This window comes from Carlito syrichta, unplaced genomic scaffold, assembly GCF_000164805.1.
Source record: "Carlito syrichta isolate Samal-C Ts95f unplaced genomic scaffold, Tarsius_syrichta-2.0.1 Scaffold272276, whole genome shotgun sequence".
Classification (NCBI taxonomy): Eukaryota; Metazoa; Chordata; class Mammalia; order Primates; family Tarsiidae; genus Carlito; species Carlito syrichta.
The window spans coordinates 57,818-79,298 of record NW_007216372.1 but is presented as its reverse complement, the minus strand read 5'-3'; positions in this window follow the sequence as shown (position 1 = coordinate 79,298).

Here is a 21,481-nt window from a genome sequence, read left to right as displayed (position 1 = left end):
CTTTTTCTTTTAAAGAGGGGGATAGCTAAAAGGTTATTATTATTCTATTTTTAATGAAGCACAAACTGTTTCATAGAGCAAATACATTAAGTAAGAATCTTGTGTTTATTTTCCTTCATTTGCCAAATTTAACAATAGCATCTGATTTAGAGTTTTAACTTTCAAACCACCTTACTATCTATTGTTAGTATTTTATACTCCAATTGTAGATTGCATTGGTGCTAAAGATATTCATATTCAGCTTTGATGAGCTGATTAAAAGAACAGAGAACAACCAGTGGATTTTTTTTTTTTTTTTTAGACAGTGTCTTACTCTGCTACCTGGGCCGGAGTGCAATGATGTGATCATATCTTACTGCAGCCTCAAACTTTTGGGCTCAGGCCATCTTCCTGCATCAGCTTCCCAAGTAGCTGGGACTACAGATGCATGTCACCACACCCAGCTAATCTTAAGAAATTCTTTAGAGATGGTGTCTCACTGTGTTGCCCAGGCTGGTCTAAACTACTGGGCTTAGTGATCTGCCGTCTTGACCCCCTAAAGCCCTGGGATTAGGTATGAGCCACCACACCAGCCGATTTTCTTTACCTAAATATTCACATCCCAATATCAACCATGTCTACTATACCCTGTTTATACACAGTAATGACCTATCCATAAAAGTTTGTGTCCTAGAAGAACTGACAAACTCTTTGCAGGTAAACCTTGTTATGTCTGGGAAATTAGGTGTCAAGTTAATTCCTAAAAAAATATTTTTGTGTGTTAGACTGCAACAAAAAGAATTTAAATCAGTGCAGGCTCTGCTGTATAAACTTTGACAAGTTTTATCATTGATCTGAAATTTAGTTCCTTATCTGTAAAATGGGGGTGGGGTAACAATTTACATTACTTAAACCTCAGGATAACAAGGAGATTCAAATAAAATGATGGCTATATGCTTAATACATGTGAAGTGCTATATACAAGGTAGATTTTAAAATTCATAAAATGAGCATATTCTATTGCACATATTTCCCAACTGTTTTCATTTAGAATACAAAGCAGATGAAAGGTGTGGATTTGAAATTGTGATAGATTCATCTTACTGCAAAATCACCTTGAGCTGATGGGAATCACACCTGCAGCTCATATGCAAACACATCCACAGCCCTCCTATCCAGAGATGCACCCCCAGGGTGACTACAAGGTGCTGTGTAGACACAGTCCAAAGGCGCCCACCTATCCTCCCACTACCTCCACCTTCACACGTTCAGGGACCCTGTGGGTGCACATGCCCACACAAGACTCAAAGACTCCTAGATTCCTACTCTCTTCAGGGTTCTGCCTGAGGGCACTGGTACCTTCTCTGCTGTCCCTGGGTGGCCTGGCCACGGATCTTACTTCCTGCTACCTTGCTTCCAAACTTCCCCTTCCCCACGCTCTCAGCCACACCTCAACTCTTTCACTATTAGAGGCTTAATCTCTTTGGTTCTTAACAGTTTTTCACTCAGGAGAGATGCCTGTTAAAATGCAATTTTTCCTACAACCCCTCCTGGAATTAGTTCATTCTGGATATAGAAACAGCTCAGTAAAAAAGCAAGGTTTTTTATGAGCATGACCCAGGGATGAGCTTCTAAAATCAGGTGGCAGGGGACCCTAAAAATAGAAATTGGTGGGAACCAAAGCCAAATTTCCCCCAGTTCATTATTCAGTTTTCAAAGGAACTCAGACTGACCCAGGACACATGAAATGTTTCTGTGCAGAAAGGGCAACACGCAGACTACATGTGTGTGTTCTGGCTCAGGACCCTCAGGCCCCTCCAAGCCTGGTTTTGAATTATCCACTCTCCTAGGATTAAGCTTTCCTGCTTTTCCAAAACAAGGGGAAGGGAGGGAGGGAGGGATAAAGGACCCCAAAATATAAACCTATTTCCAGGTTCTAAGAATTCCTCATCATTGGAAGTTTGGCACCTCACCTCTTCTGTATCCCATAAACCCTGCAGACCACTGGGGATTTAAGGTCCTGAAGAGATCATTACACTGATATCTATAGACAGAGGAGGTAACTGGGACATGGGTCTGATGGGCTGTAAGTATAATCAGTTATCTATTGGAGAGAAAGAACTCTAGGCTCTGCCTGTTTCCTTTATGTTTTTGGTATGTGAGCTAGCATACTTTTATATACTGTATAAACGAGAAGACATTTTTGTCTTTTGCCATAACTCTGGTCTGCTCTAGGGAGGATAACTTAGCCTGGTTACCTGGGAGACAACATCACTGTATCCTCAGTAATTGGTCAAAATGCCAAGCAATTTCATAGAGCTGGCTGTGTCTCTGACCTGTAGATGTGCTATGGGTTGATGCCCTAGCACATTTCTTACACCTTCCATATCCAAATTTCGTAAACCCCAAACCCCATGTCTAACATACTTACATGTTGCTCATAATAAGAACAGTCCTGATTTCTCTGTAAAAACAACCAAATATCCAACTCTGAGCAAAGTGTTAAGAAAACCCTTTCCCCCATCTGCATGTTAATCTGACCTTCAGTTGGCATCCAACTTCTGTTTCCAAGAAAACAAATAAAAGATGGTATGTGCCAGCATGTTATTAAATCATGTTTCTTATGGTGAAAACACTGCCTACTTGGCAAATTTCATCTGGATTGGGAGGACAGGATTGAAAAATGAACTGCAAAAACCTGATGGGCACAGCAGACCTTGGGCTTCCCTGCATGTGATGACGCTTATAACTGGCATGTCTACTGCAGAAACCCTGGAGAGTTGTGCCAGTAGAACTGTTACAAGACATACTGGTGTCTGTGGGGCATGAAGTTCATAAGCCACGGTGGTTTCTGCAGCTGCAATGTGTCTCCTTGCAGCTGAGTCAGCCTGCTGAGCTAGACTGCTGCGATGATGGTTCTGGTGGCAAGCTATGGTTCCCATGTTATATTATTCCCAAAAGATCAGTGCCAAAGGTATTGTACTCATATTTTAGAGCCAAACTTTACCTACACCAGTACTGTGCCACTCCTTGCCTTTCCTTTCTCCATCTTCCTTTTCCATTTTCAATTCTATAACAGTAATAATGATGATGGTAACAACAATAATAGCAGCTAACATTTGTTAAATGCTTACTATATGCCAGACACTGCTCTAAACACATTTTACATATATTAATTCACTTAATCCTCCTAATAACTTCATAACTATCTCACCAATATTAATCCCCAATATCACCACCTCCATTTTACAGATTAGGAAACTAAGGCACAGAGAAATTAATTAACTAGTCTAAAGTCACACAGCTAATAAGTGTCAGTCCAGATCTCAAACCCAGGAGGTCTAGTTCCAATGTTCACACTCTTAAAGCTGATGCTATATCCTCCAATAAGCTCAGAACTTCATTCAGTCTCTCCTTCCCTTCATCACCAAACTTTCAGAACTGTGTTCTGCCTCTGCTGCCTTTGTTTTTCCTCCATTTACTTCCTCCTTCAGTGCTTAAAATACGGTCTGTTTTTACTATTTTACACACTCATAATAAAAATCAGTCTCCTCCCAGTTTTTTAGTTCTTTATTCCATTAGTTCTCACTTCCTTTGACCTCCTGTCAGAATCAGATGCAGTCCTTTCTGAAATTCCACCCTGTTATGTCCCATAGACTAGGTCATTTTCAGCAGGAGCCCATCTGGCTGCAGACACCATGAGCGTCTTCCCCTGCTTCAACAAGTCTCTAGACTTATGAACACTTTCTCAGGAGAACTAGTGCTTTCACATACTTGAACTCTCTTCCTTGTCTCATCATGGCTAGTCTCAGAAGAATGACAAAAATGATAGGAACACCCTAATTTTGAAAGCTCTCCAATTCTCCAATCCCATACTTATCCAAACTTGCTTTCCACTTTCCTGGCTGTCCCTTCATGGCTTCCTTTCGTGTACCCTCACAGCCTACAGTAACAGTCTAAAGACCGGCCCTGGCCCTGTGCCTTTCACCTATCAGACCCTGTCCATGGGAAAATTCACCCAGGCTCATACTTCAACATTAATAGTATTTTCTATTTCACGTGCCTGTGCCAAGCACCGTCATGGCTTATCCCACACAATCCTTGTAATAATGCTACAAAGAAGGAATTGTTAATTCAATTTTAACATGGCAAAAACTCAATATTAAGAGGTGATATCAATTGCCTAAGATCACACGGCTTGTAAGTGACAAGGATAAATTTAGAATCTAGTGTCCATCTGAACTTAAATCCCAAGCAATTTCCTGTTTCAAGATGCTCTCTAACCGTAACTTCCCAGATAACTGGCAAGAAACGTACATGCTAGGCTCTATACAATGAGTTTTATACACCTTTTTTTTTTTTTAAGGTGAAGAAATAGATTCAGAGAGCATAAACAGCTTGGTCAAGGTCACACACTCAGGATGCCATACTGAAGATTCAAGTCTAGGTCTGCATGACTCCACAACCCATGCTTTTAAACCACTGTTAAATTATCTCCCCAATATACACCTTAATCTCAGACTATTTCCAGTCACACAGAACCTGCTATAGTTAAATGTGTTCCTCAAATTTAATGTTTTGAAAAATTAATCCCCAAGTTCGTATGTTGATAGTACTTGGAGATGGGGCTTTTAGGAGATAGTTGGGATTAGATAGAGCCATCAGGGTGGGGCACCATGATGGAATTAGTAACTTTATAAGGAGAGGAAGAGAGACTTGTGCTAGCATACTTGCCCTGTCTCAACATGTGATGGCTTCTGTCATACTAAGATGCAGCAAAGAAGGTGCTCACCAGATATCAGGGTCATACTCTTGAACCTCCCAGTCTCCAGAACTATGAAATAAATAAATTTATTTTCTTTATACTTAGTCTCAGGTATTCTATGACAGCAACAAAAAGCAGACTAGGTCAGTACCTGTGGGCTCAATATGAATATCCTCTTGATGTTCTACAAATATCTCGAACTTCTATGTCATTTCTATCAAAACTATTACCTTCTCCTGTCTTTCCACACCTTCATTCCATCCTCTACAGCTCAGATTGTTCTCTCTTTCCTCAAATAACTCTGATATGCCCTCTCCTCTCCATTACTGCTGCTACTCAGCCATAAGCCTCCTGCCTAGATTATTGCAACTATTTCCCTACTGGTCTCCATGATGCCATTCTGTCCCTTATACCAAGTCATCTGCCCCCAACAGGTTCACTGCTCTAGTACCTTGCTTTCCCATGTCATTCTCTTAGACAAAATAACAAAGCCAAATCTTATTGTTGCTATTATCTCCAATGCAAAATCCAATCTCCTTAGCTTGGTATTCAAGGCATCCCCCGAACCCCACAGTGGTCCAAATCTGCCTTATTCTTGCCTTTTTTTTTTTTTTTTGAGTTGGAGTCTCACTTGGTGGCCCAGACTGGAGTACAGTGGCCGCTCCCAGGCTCCGTAGCCTCGCCTGCCGGGCTCCGGCAATCCTTCCGCCTCAGCCTTCCGAGTAGCTGGAATTACAGGCATGCGCTACCACGCCCGGCTGATTTTTTGATTTATTGTAGAGATGAGGTCTCGCTGCCCAGGCGGGTCTCGAACCTGCGGGCTCAGGGAATCCACTCACCTCAGCCTCCCAAAGCGCGGGATTATAGGCTGAGCCACCGAGCCCGGCTTCTGCCTTATTCTTATATTGCATACCATTGTCTTACACCAAGCATCCTTTCCAGCCAAACTGTTTATTCACTTCCATGCAAACACACCATACCATGCTTATTCCATTCCTATATTGGTGTCCACATCCCCATTCTCCATGAAATGCTCCCAACGTGAATCTCCAAATTATTCCCATCCTTCAAAATTGAAGTCTCATCTTATCCTGATGCCTTCCTTGACCAAATGAGCCTATGCTGACTTCTGTTTATTCTAACCTCATTTCTCTAGTGTCTATGATAGTAGTTCACAAACTTGGCCTTAATTCAGAACTACCTAAAATGCTTTCTTTAAAAATATAAAAATATAGCTTCCTAGGCCCTATCATTGAGATTCTGATTCAATGGAAGTTCTCCAGGTAATTCTGACGTTCTTGTGTTTTTATTTAAAATGTTCATTTGGAGACTTGTGGACTGCTCATGATAGGTAGCTGGCATCAGACTTAACCCTACCATTTGTAAACTGTTAGAAGGCATTGGTCAACAACTAGCATAAACCAGTGGTCCTTGAAGGAGGGAAAATGCAGAATGTAAGTTCCATATTTACACCAGCTTTCTCCCTGAGGGAAGTTTCCAACTGTAGATTAGAGAAATAGGAGCTGAGCAGAGAGCAGTAACAGTCTTAATGGGTATAAAAAACAGAGATTAGAGTTCAGGGCTGGCAAGGTATCTAGGATGTGGGTGACAGGATATGATATTAGAGAGGAGGGAGCTACAGAGAAGGAGTTTTAAATTTTTCATTATAATTTTATCCAAAAAGATTAAAAATACAGAAAAAAATTTCCTTCAGGTCCTCAGTCAAATCCTAAGCTATGCTTATGCAGGACAAGATTCCAAAAAGTTTAGCAGAGAACAGCAGTGGGAAGTGGGGTACATTGAAAGCTAAATAGAAAATGCTGGGAGTTTTAATTCAAACTGTGTGAAGAGACTCTGATGAACACTCTGGGCATTTCATTGAGACCCCAGAAAAATCAGGCTGTAGGAGTAAGAGCCTAATATTTAGAATAAGGGCTATTCCCTAGGATTAATAAAAAGATAAAAATATATCTACTATAGCAAAGCCTAAACCAAGGCCCAAAAAGATCAAGATCATCTTCTGGTATTTAACTGTATCCTAGAACTAAACTTTAAAATAGTTAGAGAAATATAATAAGGGTACCTGATCTCAAACCAGGCAAAGTGGGGACCAAAGGGAGGCCCAAGCTTTACCTGTATGATAACTACTTGTAAACCTAATCCTGAATTGTAGCCCACATCTTTAAAATAAAAAATAAAACATTTATAGAAATGTAACCTCATCAAGAGTCCCTATAGGGTATCATCTACAATATTCAATATACAATATAAATTACTAGATATGTAAAGAGACAGGGAAAAGTGACTAATAATCAAAAAATAAAGTAGTCAATAGAAGCAGCTTCCTGAGATGATACAGATATGAATTAGTAGACAAGACTTTCAAAATAATTATGATTAGCTGGGCTTGGTGGTTCAGCCTGTAATCCCGCGCCTTTGGGAAACTGAGGTGAGTGGATTGCCTGAGCCCGCGGGCTTGAGACCCGCCTGGGCAGGCAAAACCTCCTCTCTACAATAAATCAAAAAAATTAGCCGGGCGTGGTAGCGCATGCCTATAGTTCCAGCTACTTGGAAGGCTAAGGCAGAAGGATCACTGGAGCCCAGCAGGTTGAGGCTGTGGAGGCTGGGAGCGGCCACTGCATTCTAGTCTGGGTGACAGAGTGAGACTCCAACTCAAAAAAAAAAAAAAAAAAAATTATGATTGACATCTTAAAGAAAATATGAGGGAAAGGAACAAAATGAATTAAATGAAAAAGTGCAACAGAGATTAGAATCTATAAAAAGAATTATATGGACATTCTAGAATACAAAAACAATATCTGAACTTAAGAATTCACTGGAAAACTTTAACAGCAGAATAAATGCAGTAGAAAACAAGATAAATGAACTAGAAAACAAAACAACAGAAAGTAGCATACTGAAAGAGAGAAAAGCAAATAGAAGTACAGAACAAAAGCAGAAGAGATGTGGAACATAACTAAAAGGTCTAGTACAGTGCTAGACCTTTAGTGTATTCATCATCCAAATAATGTATATTGTACTCATTAAATTTAATTAGCCAGATGTGGCTAGTGGCTAACCTATTGGACAGTGTAGGTATAACACAGGCATAATTGGAGTCCCAGAAGAAAGGAGAGAGAAAATAGGACATGATAAAAACTCTAAGAAAACTCCTTCTAGAGTAGTACATTGGACATTGATTCCCCAGCATCCATTTTCCCCAGATCACTTATACAAACCAATCATGCTAATTTAATCCCCCTTGTTATTTACTGGTTCAGGGGTAGGCAGATCTCAGTCAGTATGAGCCAACAAAATTGAGGAGGTGTTTGTTTGGGGCTTCTGAGAAAGAGAAGCCACTGCTTGTCTGTCTCTCCCTTCTTCCTCTTTCTCCCCACCACTATTGCTGAGTGAATAATGAAGCATTTTGCTCTGTTACTGCTGGCAGCTATCTTATAATCATGACGGGAAACAGCCTTGGGATGAGACTTTCAGCAGAACAGTGAGACAGAAAGATCCTGGGTGCCTGATGACAGACTTGCACTGATTCATTAATCCTGGAGCTCACATTGTTTCTGAATGTCTACTTAAAATGTGAAATAATAACATTCCTTGAGATTTAAGCCAGGTTTAGTCCAGTTTTCTGTTTCTTGCAGCCAAAAAATCTTTATATGTGAACTTTTAGTGTGATTATTTCATCCAGTTGTTGAGTACACACTATATTCCAGACATTGGATTAGATACTGGTGATAAAAGATCAAGGTCACACTCCAGCAAGGGAGACAGATATGATCAGTATTCTGTTAATTTTAATAAAAGTACTATAAAAGATGTATACTATGGGCTGACAGCAGAGGAGCCCTTGGTCCAACTTGGCAGAGAGTTAGATTAAAGCATGAAAGGCTTCCAGAGGTGGCAACACCTTAACACTTGAAAGGCAACAGGATTTAGTCAGGAAAAGGTGGTATAGATGGAAAGGATCTCAATGAGAGGAAACAGCTTGAGCAAAGGGTTTGAGCCTTATAACAGCAACATGAAGTGAGAGGAGTGAGAAGGGATGATAAAAGGTAGGGAAGAGCCAGGTCGCAGAGGGCAAAAGATGCAAGGCAAAGGAACTGGGCCTTTATTCAGCGGCGGTGGGGAACCACTGAAGGGGTGTGATAGGTCAGATTTGCTTTAACCCTGAGCTGAGCATCTACACTGAGACCCTCCTAGATACACAGGCATTTATCTTATTGCAAAGAGAAGTCCAAGCCAGCCTTTATCTCCTTAAACAAAATCAACTAGCACATTACAGACTTCTCACCAAATGATGGTCTCGGCCTCCACTTCCCCCTCCATCTTTTCCCTCCTCCACTTTTTTCTTGTAAACCCTTTAATGTCTGGGTCAAAGAAGATAAAGGTGATAAGGTGATACTATATGACAGGTGCTAAACACAGTGTATGATGCATAGCAGATGGAGAATGCATGCTAGTTCCTTTCCACTTCCTTTCCACTTCCCCTGGGTTCAGACAGGATAAACTGGCAGTCACAAAACGTAGTTGCTTTCTGATTAGAGAAACCCAGGCTGCAAAACTTCATGCTAAAACACACAGTGTTCTTGACAGATGAGCCACAGCTCTGCTCTAGAGAAGCACATGCTCAAGCTAAGCCTTAAAAGGTCACTCACCTCGCTCTTGCCTCCTCATGCTAAGTGATGTCATGAAAAGTCTCACCAAATCATTAATATAAATATTTTCAGACATTAAATAAGGTGTTTTTTGCATTTTATTTTCAGTCTGTGCGCCTGGATGGACTTATTCCCTGCAGCATTGGCAACACACACATCACCCTCCTGTGGGGAGGGAATGGTCATCCAGGAGCCAGCAAGTCAAGCAGACAAGAAACAGGACCAACTAAGCCAGGAGTCAGCCCAGACAGCCCTGGGATATTGACTCTGAGTGGCCAAATTCCTTCCATCTGAACCACAAATGCTGATAAAATATTTTCAAGAACAGAGTGAGGGAATGTACTTCACTCATTTCCCAAAATGTAGAATTGAAGAGGTCAAATCCTATTTAATCCAAGCTGAGAAAATAGTGCCTAACTTTATCCCAGAGCTAAATTTAGGCATAAACTGAAATCTGGCCCTTGGCAAGTTAATTTAAATGAGCTAATGGTTGTTCCTGGCATACAGGATATACTCAGTAAATTGTAACTATTATTGTTACTGCAAAAATGGAGTGTCTGTTAGATGTTCTCATCTTGTCCTCCCACACATCCTAAAATCAGCTATGCCAATCACTTGCACATCTGGGAACAAAGCTCCACATGGGCTAAGAAAGAGGCAGCTCTTCCTTCAAGGGCCCCTATCTGGAAGGAAGAGGCCGCTCTCCCTTCTACGAGGGAGACCACCACCCAGGTGTCTTGGTCTGTGCTAACTGGGCCTGACCTTGAGTTTAGGAAGAGAACCAGGTATCTCCCTTACCCACTTCTCCCCTCTTCCATCAGCAGCCTCAGCAGTGGGGCTCAGGCAGGTGAGAGGCCATGCAGGGAGCCATGCTCAGGCACACACAGAAGGAGACATGTGGTCACGTTTGCAGCTTCTAGATCCTGCCGAGCATACTCCACAGAGCTCAGGAAGAACTTACTGAACAGAGAGCCCATTCACTCCTCCAAGCTGTCAAGGACTGAGGTGAATCTCTCCATTGCAAGATGCAATATGCTAAAACCCTGGTTTTCAACAGTGAGAGCATTAGGGTAGTGTTCCTTGAAACCACTCAGCAGTAGGTGGTGCTCTTGTGCCAGCTCAGAATGTTCACAAAAGTTTTGATCCATCAGGCAGCCCAGTGTGTACAGACTGTGTCATGGTTCACTATTTATTTGGCGCTGATTATGTGCCTCTGGGGAGCACAGAGTTATCAAAGACACTGGCCCTGACCCCCAGGAGTTTACAATATAATTGTGGAATGAAATCTTTGAGCATCTAGCTATAATGCTAGATGTGAAGGAATAGGGCCACAATGGGGGATGGATAAGTGCTGCAGGAAGATGCTCAGAGGAGAAAAAGACCTACTGCCACAAGGGAGAGAAGTAGAGAGAACAGCATCCAAGCTGGACCTTCAACTGAGGGAAAGGTTTAATAGGCAGAGACAGTGGAGCAGATATTCCAATGGGAGGGGGTGTTGGAGGTGGAAAGGTAGGATGGTGCAAAGCACAGAGGAGGATGCCTTGAATGATGGGAGCTGAATGCCTGAGTCCAGTCTCACTTTCCATCTTAGACCCTTCTGGTTTGTACCTCCTCTTGCAACCCTCATGACAAAGTTGGCTTCCCAGGGAAATCTCTTGGGACCAGTCAGTACATCTGATCTACATGGAGGATGGAGGAGACCAAACCTTCCTCTTTCTCTACACCAGGAAGGGAAAGTCACAGAGTACATCTTCCCACCTCCTCAGCTGCTGTCCCTATAGCAGGGCCTTTCTTATGCTAGAGAAGGCTTACTAAATTGTGCTGGAGGCAAGAAAAATAAAGAGGATTTCCTGGGGGCTGGGAGATAAGGGATTGGGGGAAGAATCCTTCTAGAATTCCAACTAGAGGCAGATTTCCTCCAAGGGACTTAATGTCCCTTTACATGTTTTGCCACAAGTTTTCTGACTCTCTCCAATGTAAGACCATGAGGCTTTGGCTCTCCTTGGGAAACATCTGTCAGGAAGAGCCCTGGGACACAGGAATGGGGCTGGAACAGTAGATACCCCTGAGTAGGGCTTTTCCCTGAGAAACAGTGAATATTACTGACCTTAACATCACAACCCTTTAACTCAACTGTTTCATACTGGAAAAGTCTCTCTACACTCACATGTGAGAAGATTTCCTCATGTATTTAAACATAAGACTCTCTCTCTGAATAAGAGAACATCATTCTATGGGTGGGCAGACTCTTAGCCTTCACATTGACTAACCTGAGCTACAAAAAGCAAGTGCACCCACTCTCAAAATCTCTTTTGCTCACCTGTGTAAGTGGGATCAAGAGCTGCAGACCCTTCCCCACTCCTTTCTCATATTTGAAAAACTGGACCCAGAGAAGTCGCATTGAAGAGTTTAGAGCTTGTATCAAATGAAAACAGGCTGAAAAACTCACAGGGTTTTATCTGGAGCAGAAAACATGGGGAAGGTTCATGAGGACTGTCCTCAAGCCATGGGAAGGCTACCCTGTGGAGAGCAGGAAGAGACAGGTTCTGGGAGACTCCAGGGGCAGAGTTGGAACTATAGGGTAGAAGCTCCAGGAATGCAGATTCTGATTCACTAGAAGGAGGATATCCAAACAGCTGGGGCTATGAACAGGCTGCCTCATGAGCTGTGGCTTCCTTGACTCAAAATGCTCTGCAGAGTATGGAACAATGAGCATCAGTCAGGGAGGCTGAATGGAGTTCTGCCTTGGTTAAAGGGTTGGACCCAAATCAAAGATTCTAGGATTCTCAGGTGCACCTGGCAGGGCCCGAACCATTTACCAGAATCCAGTTTTCCTCATGGCTCCTGGTTAATCAGTGGATTTCTGAGCCTCTGTTGTACTTGGACTCCTAGTGACCAACATGGCATGGACAAGGCCCTCCTGTGGTCCTCTCTGTGGAGACTGCACTCCAGCCTTACTAGACTATATTCAGCCTGCACTTTGAAGTTGCTGTGCCTGGGCTCATACTCTTCCGTTTCGCTGCACCCCAACCCTGGCTAATGTTTTCCTATCTATGCTCCCATTGCATTGACAGGTAACACTGTGAACTTACCTGTGTGGTGCCCCATCCCCACTGATGGGTTTCTTCTCAAGACCCCTTCCCAGTTTCACCATCTACCAGGCCCCTGACTTTATCTCCATGCTCTGCTGCCATACACTGCTTAATGTCCTCCTGGCATCCGTGTTGTGGATGTGGCTGTACCCCCCACCATGCCCCACTAGAGAGTTTCCCCATGCACCTCTCCATTGCTTATCCCACTCGTCTACATGGGCCAGCACAAGTATCTCTCCACAAACCTACCATTTGTTGAGCACCTCCTGGGTTCCAGGCATACTGGATGTTTTACATATATTTTCTTTAATTCATACAATAATCCTAAATTTTAGAGATAAAGAAACCAGTGCTCAGAGAGGGTGCATTGGCCACAGCCACTCAGTTAGTGAGTAGCCCAGCAGAGATTCAAATTCAGGCCACCCTGAATCCAAAGCCAGTACTCTCTCTGTCCCCCATAGGAGGCCTGAACCACACATAGGGCACTTCCTTAACTCTGATCAAGAAAGGAGGAAGGAAGGCAAAAGGGGGTGAAGCAACAAATTCATAGAAAACAGATGTACTCAAAGGATGGGGTAAGGAGAGGCCTGAGGAGATGCTGGGGCAAGGACCAGAAATGTCACAAATGGGAAAGGAAATAGGAGCGTAGGGTGGAAGGCAGAGAAAAGAAAGTGGGTTATTCAAAGTAAAATTCCTGGAAAGAAACCTTAGAAAAGCTCCTCATCTGAAACAAAGACTCAATTTGTTTTACTTTATAAATTATAACTGAATGCCCTTTATTCTTCAGAAAGGGTACCTAAGACCTTTCTCCCACTTCCCTTACAGGGGCAGAGCTGACATGTTTTCTTGGACCATCTCTATGCTCTCTCTCTCATACACTCTAGACTCCCCAACCCTGTCTCCAGCTTAGTGAGCAACAGAGACCTTGATATCTTAACTCACCTACGTTCCAATCACTGGAGTGCTACTATTCCTAAGCCATCTTTTCCTTACAAGGCATCAAGAACTACTGTAATCCCAGGAATCTGGGAGGCCAAGGTGGGAGGATTGTTTGAGCCCAGGAGTTTGAGACCAGCCTGGACAACATAGTGAGACCCCGACTCAAAAAATAAAATAAAATAAAATAAAATAAAATAAAATAAAATTAGCTGCACATGGTGGCATGCACCTGTAGTCCCAGCAACTCAGGAGGTTGAGGCAAAAGGATCGCCTGAGCCTAGGAGGTTGAGGCTTCAGTGAGCTATGATTGTGCCATTGCAATCCAGCCTGGGTGACAGAGTGAGATCCTGACTCAAAAAAAAAAAAAAAATTGCATCAGTGATAACCCTACTTTTCCCTACATTATTCCCCATCCAATGCCTGGGGTAAGAGTAGAAAGATATGGCCTTCAGCACCCAGCAAAGGACCTGGCACAGGGTAGACAATGTCTGTTGATGAATGAATGAGTCAATGAAAATTTCTCAGCTACTGCCCTGTGCCTCACACACATACATTTTATCTCTGATCAGACCTCCCTTTCATAGCTCACCTAAATTGCTGCAGACAGATTCAGTGTGACAACCTAGATTCTGAGAAGTACTGTTAACATGAGTGTCTGAGTTCTCAGTTCCAAGGGGTCATTCTGGGGTTCACAGGTCTACAGGGCCCGTTCATAAGCAGAGGCCACATAGGCCGACTCTTCCCATACTGACTCTTGTCAGTTCAAGTCTTGGCACTTCCACCCTCTTGAGAGAACCCTGAAAGGAAGCCCCACCTCCCATGCCCAAGCATTCCTTCCCCTCCTTCGCCCTTCCTCCACTCTGTTCTCCACACCCACAATCCTCCTGCAGGTCTGCAAATCTCAGGATACAAATGAAAATGCAGAAGAGGGAAGACAGGAGAGGGAGAAAGGATGTAAAAGGGAAAAAACAGCTTTGGAAGAAAACACACACATGCAGCCTGTAGAACATCGTGGCTTGGATTATTTTTGGAATCTAATGTTTCTAATGTTCGAGGGGAGGAAATGAGAAAAAGTAAGTAGAGATTCCCAGGACTAGCAGGCTGGAAATAATACAGGACACTGTGTTCTCTGTCGGGGGGTGGGATACAGACACACTTCCTTGCCCTGAGCCCAGTCAACAGGAGGTGGAGGGGTTCCGTGATTTAGGTCTCAGCAGGAGGAGGCGGGGACAGGAACAAGAGGGCACTGAGCATTTCTCCAAAAAAAGCAGGAAATTACAAGTCACCCAGTAAAGGCCTTGCCCTCTGGCTGCCCTGAAGGTTGCAGCACTTTGAAGCTTCCCTCCCAACATGAAGGGCTCAAGCAATTGAATCACACAGACTCAGCACATCCCTCTGGAGGCCTGTTTAGGGCTTGTCCTTTCACCACAGCAGTTGTGAGGACATATGACAGATGACCCCTATCCTCCATTCCGTCCCCTGTCCCAGGTTGCTGGCACCGTCTGTCCTGCATAGCAAGGAGCTTTGCAAAGAGAAGGTATATGTTTGCTGGTGGTGTGTGTATATAAGTATTTGCTAGCATGTGTGCATATGAGTGTGTGTTTGCATGAGTGTGTATTTGCTAATAAGTGTATGTGTGTCTGTGTATGAATGTGTATCTGCTAGCATGTATGTGCGTGTGTGTGTTTTGAGGGATGGGAAGGAACACTGGCCTCAGGGTAGAGTGCTGCCTACTGGCTCTCTCAACTGCACCAAGCTCAGTTTACCCATCTGTAGAATGATGCTCTCGTATGCACCCAATTGTCCCACCACACAAGGAAATGGGAGACCCAGATGGTGAGCCACTGACTAGATGATTTTGGATGATTTAGATGATTTTCTGCTGTGGGCCAAAGCTTTCTATGTAAAGGAAGGGCTGGGTCAGAAAATCTCTTAAGGTCATGGGTGTGAGAATACTTTGAAAACTGACATTCGAGAAAGTATTACGTATTGTAATTCTTTCAAAGGCACTTCACTTTGACAAATGACTGTGGAGTCAGGCTTACTGGTTGCTCATGGGACATGAGGGCTTGGAGGTGTGGGGAGGAGAAGACAGTGGGCCAGAGTCCAGCATGGGAGGAGAAGCAGCAGGACTTCTCTATAAGTGGCCCCACTGGTTCTGGTCACCCCAGACAGGATGAGACTCTGGGTCCTGCTTTGGGCTCTGGGGAGTGACTAGAACTGTTTATACCTTGGAGGGAAAGGGCAGGAAACAGCAGTGGATGCTTTGCCTAGTGACGGGGCATCCTGGGGATGTCCTGCAATGCTAATGTGGCTAACAGGACATGCGAACCTCATAAATGCAATAAGCATATAACCTTTAGCACAGTAGCCTGCTGCCTGCCACAATGCCCTTCACCCAGGGGTGCCCTATATAGATTTTCTCACGGTGATTAGCATAAAAGCAATCTATTTTTTCGTTTGCACAGACTTCCAAGAATATCAAAATGCACAGACATATGCCTCAGATGAATTGTAGGAAGCATTTCTGGCCTCAAATTTGCAAGGGAATAAGACAAATATGCTCTTAGCTATAATGCAAAGCAGAAGGCAACAAGTACCTCAGATGTAGAGGGCACGTGGGGAGGGAAGATCACCTCTCAGGGGACACTAGGAGGAATCACTCTTTTCTACTCCTGCTTCAAGGACAAACATGTTTTTGTAGAGCCCTTTCCCTGCAGAGGCTCCCTCTACCTTGACCCATCAAGTATGACCCCACTTTGACCTATGTGCTCCTCTCTTGTGCCTTGCCCAGAGGCACTGCATAGCCTGGTGACCTGTGGAGCCCCCATGAATCTACACCATAATTTCCAACTTCTTTCAAAAATCAATTCTTAATTTTGTTCCATTAAGGATAATTGAAAATGATCGGGAACAAGTTCATTTGGAACATAGCATCAGTGACACTCTTCATGGCCTCAGCAGGCACCAATGACTGAAGAGTAAATCATGACTAAAATAATTCAGGGATAAGGAAGGGAAGCCAACATCTAAGAAGCAGCCATGCTGGGCCAGGCACTGTGCAACCCTGGAAAGCAGCTTGTCTTTTTTTTTTTTTAAGTAGAAAAAAGAATGCAAGAGATTATTATTTTATTTGCTGAGAAATTTCTTATTTTTCACAATTACCCAAGGCAACAATCCTGAAAAGAGAAGAGCCTACTATAAATATGTAGGGGGAAAATGAATAGCAAAAAATAAAAAATTATAATGGAATTCTTAAGCTTTAAAAGAGCTTAGATATTTATTTATTGTAGCAAGTCTCAAAGGAGGAGGAATGGCAGGCACATTTGGGGGGGCTTTAAAAAATTGCTCTGGAAATTCTGATATGTCTCCTTTGAAGTTTATTCTCACTACCACCTCCAAAGCTCCCACAACCATGACCACAGCTGCTGTATTCCTGTTGAATGGTGTTCTCACAAAGGGAGAGTATTGTGCATGAGAACTGTGGAGTATGGAACAGAAGAAAAGTCAAAAGACACTTAACTAGTCCAAATTCTTTATCTTTGTTTATTGGCACCATAATTACGGGTCAGAAGTTAAAGATAAACCTAAGGTATCACACCTGGTAAGTGGTACCCCGGGACAAATCCTAAGCCCTCTTCATCACAGCTCCATTTCACATGGACATGGCACCCATGGGTGTGAACCAGAATTTCCCCAAGCAACAATGAATATGCAGGAAGGCATTTAAGAATTAGGTTCTTCAAGGGGACTTTCCCATGGGTAGTATGGTAAAGGCAGGCACAGACAGCCACTGGGGCCATAGTCTCCTCTGAGCACCTAAAACAAATGAGAAATTCTTATCTGGGCTAGGTGCCTTGGTTGTGAGGGAGGTGGGCACCAAAATATCTTCTCAGGTAGGTGTTAAAGATCTCATCTCAGGTGTTTCCTAAGCAGCTGTTTACACATGAAACAAATACAATGTGTTGCATAACCAATAAGGGACATGATTTCAATACTGGAAGCCCCACTGGGTAGCTTTGTTCACTCTTTTGGGGATTCTCCCACAAGAAATGGGAATAGCCTCCTCCTATCCAGAATAGCTTTTGGGCAAGACTGACGTCTCCTGGGTAGACATCAGTAGAGCCTCCTTCATTCAGAAATGAAGTAGACAAAGATTTCTCAATTAGTTAAATCTAGTTATTTTATTTGCTGAGAAATTTCTTATTTCTCACTGGAGTTTTTCTAAGCACTGCTCCTTCCTTACAAAGACTGGAAGACTGCCTTCCTCAGAACAAAAGGCAGATGGCATGGCAGTCTCAATATTTTTTTATTCTTTTTTGGGGGGGGTTGGAGTCTCACTCCATTGCCCAGGCTGGAGTGCAGTGGCACGCTCATGGCCACCCCAGCATTGAACTGCTGGGTTCTGGTGTTCCTTCTGCCTCAGGCTTCCAAGTAGCCAGAACTATAGGCATTTTTTTATTTATTGTAGAGATGAGGTCTCACCAAGTTGCCTGGGCTGGTCTTGAACCTGCAGGTTCAGGCAATCCACTCAACCTCGGCCTACCAAAGTGCTGGGATTACAGGCTGAGCCACCAAGCCTGGCCCTATTTTTTAATTCTTATCATTGGCATCTGCACATAGATGGACATCATGAGGTCATAATGGCTGTCATAAGATGACAAGGTTAGGATTTCTACAGTGTGTGTGAGGTAGATGTATGGACCTTAAGGCTCTTTCCAGTTCTATCCATTCTAAGATGTGTCCCAGGTGCCCAGGAAGGGGGAGTGAGTATGTGGGGAGGATCCTCCCCTGAGCAGCACCGACTCTTAACTTTTCTGAAGGCACATCTACAATAGTCTACTTAATGACCTTTAACACCACATATGGGCCCCAGTAGAGAAGAGACCCATCTCTTCCTCTTTGGTAATAGTACATATTTGCAGGGCACACACTGTTGTCACAAAGGGTCCGCTACAGCTGGCGGGGTGGCCAGTTGTGACACAGGGCTGCATAGAGAGCCGTAATCTGCACCAGGCTAATGAGGAGTGACCCGGTCTATATTCTGTGAACACAGTGGAAGACAGGCCCATTAGTTACAGACCAGAGGGCACTAAGCCGAGGCAGCAGTGGTTCATCTTCTACCATTGTGCCTTGCTTGAATAATCTCTGAATTGCCTTGTGCTTCCACAGATTGCTGGTAAGGCTTTCCTTTCACTCCTGATCTGCAATGTTTCCTCTTCTCTGAAAACTCTCCAAGCACAGAGGCTGTGCCTAGGATAGTGCAGGGCACACAGCAGACATTTAATAAATAAGAGTTTATGCAAAAGAAAACAAGGAGACTTTTGGAGGTGTGGATATGTCTAATACCTTGATTGTGGTGATGGTTTCACAGTTGTATGCACACATCCAAACTCATAAGATTGTAAATGTCAAATAGGTGCAGTTTATATATAAATTAAACATCAATAAATCTGTTTAAATAAATAAATAGATGGATAGGCATTTATGTGTTCACCTACTTTCTTAGATGGTCAGCAGAAGTTCTGGCCTGTCCTATCCAAGTTCCCTTTTTGGGACTCATGACAGCTGCTCAACATTCATTATTAAATGAATGAGTGACCTGCTTTGTGACTTGTCTGTGGATCAAAGTCCCTCCTCTCTAGTCATTTAATTGGGAGACAGCATGGCTCCCTCACCACCACCTCCAAGATGGGGAACTCGGGGGGTCATCACAGGGGCCAGGGGAAGTGGTGAGGGGTGGCTTTATTCCCCAAGGCCGGCTGGTAAGTGAGAAACACCAACCCGTGTTCCCTGGGGAACAAACTGTCACCTCTCAGAGCCAGAAGGGAGACTGTGCCTACCCCTTTTACAAAAATAGAAGCTGAGCCATCACCAGGCTCCTCTGATTGCCAAGAGCTTCCCAGATCTGGAAGGAGAGGCCTCCGCCGACAAGCCTCCCACCAGAAAGGAGGCTAAGACTTGGCTCAGGCAGCAACTACTTCCTCACACCCTTGTTTAGATGTGGAACTGCACTCACAGCCCTTACTAACTCACAGCCATCACCCTCCTAATTCCCTTCCCAAACCACCAAATAAGTCAAAGGCTGAGGCACTTAGCCCTGCAAAGATATTTTAAATTAATATCCCGCAACTTAAAAGGACTGTTTTTCTCCCCTGTCCCACACCCAGAACATTTTCAGGGGCAGCTGGGTCAAGCTTGAGCAGCGTTTTCACCACTGACTCAGTATCAAAATATTCCTGGGCTGCCTTCTTCCCATGATCCTCTTTGTTCTTTCTGTTTTGTTTTTAATGTCCTCTCCCTCTCTCCCTACCCCTCAACTCACATGTATGTGCATGTACACCCCCCACACACACTTCTTTTTAAGACATGAGCAAACCACACCACAGGAATTCTAAACTCTGAGTTCATGGGTAGAATTCAGACATTATGTACTCGGGTAGGAAAATAAACAACTTTGCCTTTATTCCACTACTGAAATATAACATTCCCTTTCATTACAAACATAGTCAACAAACTACATTAGTGTTATCAATACTGGTATCTTTGACACCAATAGGAGAAACACACACATTTTCATGTCACATCAGGGTTGTTGTCCTGAAATATTGTTGATGCTCATCACTACCTCAGAAATATGATAGTTATTAGATTTCAAGTAGATCTTATCATTTAGCATGTTAATAAAGAAGTATATATGGTGAGGTTGCTTTTAAATGTGTTAAACACAGGTCAATCATTGTTTTCCTATGTATTCTTTGGTACATTTGCAAATATGATTCTGAGAAGGAGTCCAGAGACTTTACCAGACCAAAAGGATTTGCAGCACAGAAAGGTTAAGAACAATAAGAAGACTGGATTTGAGATTTTTCTCTAGGGTCAGCAGGGAACAAGTTGGGGGCTAACAGGTAGTGTTCAGTGATAGCAGAAGGCAGGTCCTTGGAGCAGAAGGATAGTAGGGTTATTGGATAAGAGATTGAGTGGACTTTGGAGACAGACTAAAATACTAGTCCTGCTAACCAGTGGCGTGACCTTGGGTAAGCTACTTCACCTCTCAGAGTTTTCATTTTCTCAACTGTAAAATAGGGATAATGATATACTACACAATTCTTGTGTGTGTGAATTGAGAGGGTATATGTCTGGCAGCATTTACTGCCCAGTTGATGGAACTTGATTGACTCTAGAAGGGCAGCCTCCTCCACCAGGGGTCTTCTGGGGCTAAGGTATGCTGTGTTTTGTTTTTGAGATAAATACTATTGTGGCTGTGCAGATTTCACATATCCTTGAGCTTCAGGGACACTCTGAAGTACCCCAAGTCCTAAAACATGCCTGGGCAGACCTAAGTCCCCTGCCTCCCCTTCTGTCCCTTTCTCACTAAAACAGGGACCCAGGTCAGGCTTCCAAGCAAATTCCCTGTCCCAGAGCAGAAGAGACCTCAAAAAAAAAAGATGTTCCAAATCTTTCCAACACTGACAACAGAAGCCAAAGTGTCTGTCTCTGGTTTCACAGAACAGCTGACTCCTGACCTGCCATTTCCTCACTTGGTGAGCAATGCAGGGACTCTGTGGTCAAGGCTGCCTGCCCCTCCTAGAGCAGGCCAGGGTCAGACCCAGGTTGCCAGGCTACAGGGCAAAGGTTCCTGAGTAAGGTCAGGAAAAGCCCCCTTACATGTCTCTTCCAAAAACTTGCTTGAATGGTGTTCAAAAGTTCTGCTATAGAAATGGACATGCATATTTATCCCTCTCCTGGGAATATACATGGCAAAACATAAATCACTCTACCAAAAAGAAACCTGCACATGCATGTTTATTGCTACACTAGTCACAATAGCAAACACATGGAACCAACACTGCTGCCCATCAAAAGTGGACTGGATAAGGAAAATGTGGTACATATACATGATAGAATATTACACTGCCACAAAGAAGAATAAAATCATGGCCTCTAGTCATGCTCAGCGGCTTAGCCTATAATCCCCCACCTTTGGGAGGCTGAGGTGAGTGGATTGCCTGAGCCCGTGGGTTTGAGACCCGCCT